Here is an 8,908-nt window from a genome sequence, read left to right as displayed (position 1 = left end):
GTGTCTGTTCAGAGAAAGACTATTCAGATTTTTATTATCCTAATGATAAAAAAATTGCTCTTGCTACTTGTTCCAGTAAAACAGAGAAGTATTCGCAAATGCTAAAACAATGGTAGCTCCTTTGGTGAGTGATGCACCACTTAGTAATAATGTAGTACATTTTGAACAGATCTGTAGTTTTTCAATGACAAACATCAAATAGAAAGAAAAAGGTTATGTCACCTTCACCCTCACAGTACTGTCATTTATATGCTATCAGCTCATTAAATTCACATTAGGATACTCCATGGGACTTGAGTTGCTATTAGTGCACCTAAAATGGCATAACAAAATCTCAGTTCACTTTAAGAGAGATGGCATTGCGACATTTTGTATTTCATCACTGAATTATTACAGTCTCAGATGCATTCTGCTGTGATGGTAATGGAAGGAGGAGTACAAGAGAGGAAAGCTGTCCATTTGTTGTTCCCCAGGGAGAGAAAAAGCAAAGTTTGATTAAAAAAAATTTAAGGAAGTGAAAGTAAAGCATTAACAATTTAACCTCTGGATCAAGGCTGAAAATACATGAGTGAAGGCAAATGTTACATTCTGAGATAGGCTCTGAGGGGCTAAAGGTAAGTGAATGCGTTGCACGCCTCAGAAGTTCGGCTGGTTAGCTGGTTTATGTTGACAGGTGGATGGCCTCCTGGACTCCACATTACTTTTAACAAGTACTCACTGGTAGCACAGCACTGTCCTTTCCTATTCTGTCCTCACCGGGTACATCCTTGTGGAAAAAATGCGGGTAGCTTCTCCTAAGTAAATGATCCTGTGACAAATATTGTGAATATTGATAGTACTGTCATGATAACAGAAGCTTTTCATGATGACAAACAAAAGCTTATTGTCTCCTATTCTGACATACGTGTTTCTAGCCAACATTTTATGAAACAATTTTAGCACCACTTACAATGATCAAATTGTGCATTTGTCAAGAGTATAGTCACCAGGGAAAGAAGCCTGGCCTAGCAATGGTTTACATGTGATACCAGGATTGATGTTGTCTTTGAAAACCAGTGCACTTAGGAGAATTTTATTTTATATTCAACCGACAAAGAAAAGCAGAGTGTATGCCTCATGTAGTGTGCTCACGTATAGAAAAAGAGAAATAAACGTGTTTATCATGAGATGAAATCATGTAATAGCACAAACATCCTCTTTTCTCAAGAACATGTCTTAATGATAGGATTAGAATTTGAATAGAAAAAAATGCTTAATTTTAAATCCTTATGTTGTCTTGGATGTTTAGAAATAATCACCACAATATTTCATGGCTGAGAGTTTATATTATACCACTAATTTTTATATCACTGTGTCACTATAATTTTTCAATTATATCACATTTATATCACTATATTATTTAAATTATAGTTGTGTAGGCATTTTAGATTTCATGAGTATTGCTTTTCTTGCATACTCATTGTCATAAAATAAAAAAGAACCCATCAACTGTGTGGAAATATGAATACCTACCTGTTGCCTGTTAGGAGAATTGGGTTGTAGCTGGAGCTTTGCTGTGGTTGGCAACTCTGATCCCTTGAAGTGTAGGTTTTCTCACCCAAAAAAATGAAGAGTCAGAACAAGACAATCATTCAGATTCTCTACCATTCTCAATATCTCTGTGCTATAAAAAACAACAACAACAAAAACAAACAAACAAACAAAAACCAAAAAACAGGGTGTTAGAAAAAGAGATCTAACAGGAGTCTGAGATATTGATCTTTGCATGACTATTAACAAGCTGAGAGACCTAAATTGAGCATTTATTTGCTCCAGGACTTAGTTTGCCTTCCTGTAAAATAAGACAAAACAATTTCTGATCTCTAAAACATCCTGAGATCTAAAGTTGTATGGCTCTTTATTCTCCAGTCCCTTCCTAGCCCTATCAAATTTTACCTGGTGACATTGGACGAAGCACTAAATCATACAGAGTATCCATCATTCTTTGTGGAAATTATATCTAATATACCAATCTATTCCCAAGAGTTTAGAAAATGTTACTTGGTATGACCCTGAGTGAACAGCTTCAGTGAAGTCCACTAGACACAAAGTCATGAGGCATCAAGGTTGATTTTTGCCCCATTAATGCCACAATCTCCCACAACTTTTTCGCCTTTTCACCTCCTCAGCCCAGTTCAATCATCTAGTTATATGACATCACAGCCATCTGACCTCACAGCCATCCTGATAAGGAAAATGAGACCCATACAAGATAATGACTCATCCAAGGTGACATAGCAAAGAGCTAGAATAGTGATAGAGTCATGCAGAGCTTGTCTAGTCACTGTCCTGTCCCATTAGGGATCTTTCCTATACGTGGTTGATGGCAGAGTGGATTCTTTGAGGGAGATTTGCATTCAACAAAATGAAATTGTTATTGTAAAATGATAAGACATTGATGGGATAGAAAGAATCAGCTGGCACCAGGGGAGAATTTTTCAAGGAAAACCAACTCATTTTGGGTACCCTCTGAAATGAATAAGTAATAGATTTTTTTTTTCTCAACTTGAGAAGTTCTCATTCATATTCAATATATCCCAGAACACTTGGAATGGCATTCTGAATCTTCTTTGTCTTTATGTCCCAAAGTCACTTGCAAAGCCTGGGCTTAAGGTGCAGACCTTATAAACGTGTCCTCTACTGAATCACTGAGTCTGATCATTTTTTGAAATAAGCTGTATTTGTAGTCATATACCCCTTCGTGTGTCCTTTTTCTCTTCTTAGACCGTGTGTGTGTGTGTGTGCGTAATATCTCCACACCAAGCAGCAACAGAAAGTGTTATGTAGTCTGTACTTTCATATTATGCTTCTAAAATACAAAGTGCCCCAAAGTGTATGAATATGGTCATAAATGTCACCTCGTGAAGCTGACATCACTCAACATAAAACAAATGAGATTAGCCATTTGTAGCAGTAATCTTTCCGAAGAGGCTATTTTACATGTCTTGATGATAAGATAAATGGATTTCCTAAAATTCAGCAAAGAGCCTTATGGAACTTTCCCTGAACCCAACAAGGAACACAGCAATCAGGAATGTACGTAATGAAAAACAAACTGGAAAGTAACTAATTGTGTGAAATACTTAACATAAAGATAGGTTATCACAGAGTCTTTTATTAAATGATAAGGGATTTTATTTTGTTTTGTTTTGTTCTCTAAAACAGTAAATACTGAAATTGGTCAGTGCTTACTCAGCAATGACTCAGAAAGAGGGTGGTTGGTTTGGTTTTTTTCTTAGCTTCTTGGCAGGTATAAATCCGAAATGCAGAAGGATTCATCAGTCTACCACTAATTGAACACAGCATTCCCCCAATAGCTTCCAATTGCCTTTGTTTCACCTCTTGATTTACTACAAAAACTATCTGATCTTACTGTGATTTCCCAAGAAGACTTTTTTACTGGGAAGGAGCATGTACTTTCCAGCTGATGCAAGTATTCTGTTACACAGAGCAGTGTGTTGTTCCGTGTAAGTGAATAAATTGGCATTCTGGTTTATAAATCTGTTTCCTGTAAGCTTATTTACCATTAATGAGTCCTCTAGAGTCTGACCATCCCTGGGAAAACTGATAAAATAGCGTTCCTGACTAGGCAAAGCCAAGGCCCACACCCTGGGTCTGAAGTAACTCCAGCAAATATTATTTATATGCCATGGGTTTCTGCCGGAAACAGCAATTCAGACAGCCTTACTCTTTACTGGTAATTACAAATTAGAAAAACTCTTAGAAAAAACTCTTAGGAAGAAGACTTCACTTTTGGAGATCCACAATGTATTTTATATAATAATGGATTATAAAAGGTGCGTCTGACGAGCATTGTAAAAACCACGGTTTCTCAATCCCCTAATTTTTTTCATTGTGACCCATGTTAAACTTTCTGGGAATATATAATGGAAAACTCTGTTTTGGGGATAATACAGTTCTAGTGGTCCTGAAGAATACTCAGCAGTGTAGCTTTTCGTCAGGAATTTCTACCTCATTTGCATCAAGATAAAAAGGAACATTTATCAGCATACAAACCCCAATAATGATACTATCTGACATTATAAAATAAAGCTAGTTTCAGGTGGAAGCTGAGGAGATCTGCATTGGATCTTCACTAGTGTTTGGCAGTGTCTTCACCTGATATTTTGTTAGCTTCCTTTTTTGTAAGAGGGTTTCTTCTCAACAAAGAACGCAGAATATAGTATTTAAGGTAGCTGTAGGACATCAGCCAGGATGGTTCTGTCACAAAACTTGATTAGACTTAAAAATATGCAGAATCAGTCAAATCCTACTGTGTTGGGATCAAAGAGAGTATCTATCTAATAAATATCACCTCTCTTCCTTATCATAGTTCTGAAAATAATTAATTTTCAGAAAATTTCACAAATAACAGAGCAACAGATGAAACCCAATGATCACTTTATTTACTGACCAGATGGGAGTCCCTTGATTAGAATGACAGCCACTTGGACCCACCAACTGAAGCTTTGAATTTAGGTTGAATGACTTGAATGACCCACCTGGGCCCTAGCAGATTGGACTGGACAGGTGGTGAAAAGGCAGCCACTGGAGCAGTAAAGGAACTGTGTTCTCTTTGTGGGAAGAAAGGAGTGGAGCAGTCCTGAGGATGCCTGCTTTATACCTCAAGTGAAGGAACTCTGTCTGGGATGGAGCCAGTGAAGAGGTGAGAGAAAGTCTTCTTCCTCTTTGTGGAAGGGATAGGCAGGAATAGGGAATACTAACTTCCTCCTAACACACTATTACACAATTTCTAAAAATAAGTTAAAATAAACATTAAAAAAGAAAAAAAAAAAGCACAGTGTACTCTTCCTGCAAGACAGAGCTCACAGAAATTTGTTAAGTGGACAAGTAATTATGTAAATGTGCCTATCGCTTGACAAGAGAAGAAGAGACAGAGATGCAATGAAATGAGAACTTCCATGCAGACAGAAGGGTAATGGGGGTTTTCCTTTCTTCCCACCAGAAATGCATTAATATTACAACAATGGCGTTAAGTGGTATGTGTTTCCCAGGATTGATACACCATGCTTTTTGTTTGTTTTGTTTGTTTTCATCACATTTATTCTTTTCTCAAATATTTCAGAGGGGTCACTGGTATGCAAATTAGTGGTTGTAAAAGTCTAAATATTAAATGTGTTTCAGTTTAGACTATTGGGTTGTCTAAAATTAATCAGAGTGTACCTTTAAATTGCAGTCAGATGGATGATTTTTAAAAATGCATAAGACCACAGATTTAAAAATCATTGCATTGATAGCGACTAATTTTTATTTTCCATGCGAAGTGTATATTTTTTTAACTTGTACATCTCTATGTGCTTACTCAGTAACTGTTGATTAGGTACCTAGTTATAGCATGCTCTGTCTTTGCTATAATCTAGGATTCAAAACCAAATATAATACTGTTTTTGCCCTTGAATAATTTTGACTTCCCTTGAGGGGAGAAAAAAAAAAAAAGGAAATCAGTGATTATCATACAGTGTGAAAGATGCTTCAGTGGTGGTATGTATAGTGGTATTTCCTGTGAGAGACCTAGCATCTACATTAGACTTGGCCATCAAGAAAACTAGGCAAACTGTGTTCTAGATGAGGCTTTCACTTGTGCATGTTTTCTTTTTTTTTAACTTCTGTTTTTGTATAATTTCAAGAAAGGTTATTCTGAATCATCTGGCAGTCAATTGAAGATGGCATGCATCTTTGCATCATTATCTTTGTGTATATTTCCTAAAAACAGGAACATCTCGTATATAACATCACTGTGATGGTCAAAGTCAGGAAATTTAACACTGAGACAATGATACAGTACTACCATCTAATCCATGATCTATATTCAGAATTTTTCAATTGTCCTAATAGTCTGCTGTATTGGTTTTACCCCCTGTCCAAGATCTATTCGGGAATCACTTGGTGCAATTAGTTGCCAAATCTCTTTAGCTTCTTTTACTCAGTCTCTATCTTGACCTTGATATTTTTTGAGAAGTATTGGACAGTTATTTTGTAATTCAATCTGCATTCATTTGATGTTTTACATGATTAAATTCAGATCTTGACTTTTTTGCAGGATCACCAGAGGAGTGAGAATGTGCCCTTCCCAGAAAGCCTGTGATGTCCACTTGTTCTAACACTTGGCCACTTGGTTAAGGGACTGCTCTCTGGGTCTTTGCACTGTGAATTTACTCTTTTCTCATTTGTAATTAGAGTGTTAATGATTTCAGAAGAGGGAACTTGGGTAATTAAAAAAATTTCATATATATATATATATATATATATATATATATATATATATAGTTTAGTTTTGGGGTGTTATAAATAAAACTGCTATGGTAAGAGCCAGGCAAGTTTTCTATTTATACTTAGTCATCAGGAAAGTCTCAATGATAATATGATAATAAATTAGAAGAGAATAAATGTTCCTAACATGGAGACTAACTTGAATGAGGAAATTTTACTTGGGTAAACTGGAGTATGTTTGGCTACAAGAATCAGAACACTCAACCCCATATGCCCTAAAAAATGGGATTTTTATTATCTCCTATAGGAGGTCTGGAAGTATGTTACCCCAAGGTTGATCTAATGGCATAAGTTTTCCATCAAAGAGCAGGAATCTCCATTCCTTGGAACTATCATTTTCAATATATTCACTTTGCTTCAGGTTTGTTTCATTATGGTCATGAGATGCACCCCCACCCCTACTCTCTAAACCTTTGTATTATGAGTAAAGAAGGTTGAATAACTACTAATTAGGCAAAACACTAGTGTTTACTCCATTAAGTGAGAGCAAAATTCTGGAAAAACATTGTGCTTTCACATTCTTCAAGCAACACATTCATTACAAGAAAAGTATTTGCTTCTAAGAGTCCACTTCACACTCCTTGTGTAATTTGCCATTATACTCTAAAATAGTGATGGTGGTTTGGTTCTGCTCAATAAGCTACGTCTGTTATCTGAAAGAAAATGTTCTCATCTTTTCCCAAAATGGGTGATAAAAAGTTCCCTTATTTATCATATCTTCACAGATTGCCCTTAGTCACTTTTCTTGTTCCGTCACAGTCCTATCTGGTTATATGTTCTAAGAACTAAGCTGCAATGTTAACTTTCATTAGCATTTCTTATTTTTAAAAAAATAGGAAAAATTTAATAGAGGGACAAAGAAAAAGAACATGCATGATTATTTCAGTCATCATGCTAGAGCTAACATTTGTAACTTTCTTCTTCGTCTTACCAAATTCATGTTACCTATGTCCTCAGCCTGAGTTTGGGATAACGGAGGCTTTTTTGCTTGATAGGATGAGTCAAAGCTTTCTTTCTCAATGTTCTATGTTTTAATGGCTCTGCTGTTATAAATTTATTACTGGTTTCTTGAATATTTTAAGTTATTCACGGTGTACAATGCTATGTTATCTCACAAGTGACACAAATACAGCGAACTACAGTATAATTGTAAATAAAATGGTTACTTGAACTATCCTATAGAGTCATTATATGAGACAAACAAATGACACAAGAGAGCACTTCAAAATTAATAATTCTATTAGAAGTTAAAATGAAGATGAAAACTACCCCAAGCTGAGCCAATCAGGTTCTTTTTTGCCAGAATTTATAAACCAGGACTAAGAGATTCCAGTTTAGGCCTGCCTGGGTTTCCTAAAAAGAGGAGATATAAAAACTTGAGATGGCAGTGTGATGTATTTTAACAATACTGAAAAGCAAAGGAAACCAAATCTGCAGAGAAAGAAAGTGAGAGAGAGAGAAAGAGAGAAACAGAGGAGAGAAATAGACAGAAGACAGAGAAGAAATGACAGAGAGCCCCTTCCCCCCCCCCAGGTCTGACACTGTTCTAGGGCAACCTGCTTGTACACAGGTATTTATGTGTTTATGACCTAGCTCTAGTCGCTCTAGTGAAACTTGAAATGTAAAAATCCTTGGAATTCAAGATTATTATCTTTTGAATACAAAAGTTACATTATTCTTACAAATAATGCCTCACCTACATTTTCTTTAACTTCTTTGCTTTATTTAGCTTACGTTGTTATATTTTATTTGCATTCAGTGAATTATGACGCCAGCGTGTCTTTCTAAATTACTTTAGCCTGGGCATCTGCCTTCTGCCTCTACGGACTGTGAAATGCTCCTTTAAGAGTCAGGGAAGAATCTCATCCATTTCTCTATTATATAAAATTGTTTTGCTCATATGATCTTGACAAATTCATCTCAAATCTGCATGATAAAACTTTAGCAAATGATTTTCTCATGCTAAAATAAAAAGGGATGCTTGTCCCAACAGAAGAGATGAGAGAAACATTTGCTCGGTAGTCTCTGCAGATGAAGGACCTGCAATCTGTAGAACATGTCATAAATATCTGTGGAAGATGAAATTTTATGAAATTTAAAATGCGCTCTACTTAATCCACAATGGATTATTCCACATGCAGTTGATGGGGGGTGACCGAATTTTGGTATGTCAAGTACTGCTACATAAAAAAGTAAACGTGGAACCTAGAAGCCTCACTTTGGAGACACCAAGTAGAATTGAACTATGTGCACCACACATCCCAATTCAAGTCAGATGAGGCAGCTCGGAAGTTCGGTTATTTATTTTTGTGCTTAAAAACTCAAGCAAATATGTCTAAATTCAAATTTAAGGAGAACTAAAATATTTATTTATTTATTTTTCCATTGGAGTTTTGGGTTTCCATATTGGTCATTTACAATGCTGGGTTCCAGGTGGCTCTTTGGAAACATCTCTGCTACGTTCATATTGCATTAGAAAACACGTTATGGCCAGGGAGATAGCAGTAATTTTTCAATGGCAGACAAAATTCACAAAGTTACTTCTCAAAGGAAGCCTCTCTCTCTTAGCACCATAACC

Source organism: Canis lupus, chromosome 19 (genome assembly GCF_003254725.2).
Source record: "Canis lupus dingo isolate Sandy chromosome 19, ASM325472v2, whole genome shotgun sequence".
In the NCBI taxonomy this organism is placed as follows: domain Eukaryota; kingdom Metazoa; phylum Chordata; class Mammalia; order Carnivora; family Canidae; genus Canis; species Canis lupus.
This window is presented reverse-complemented; position numbering follows the sequence as displayed.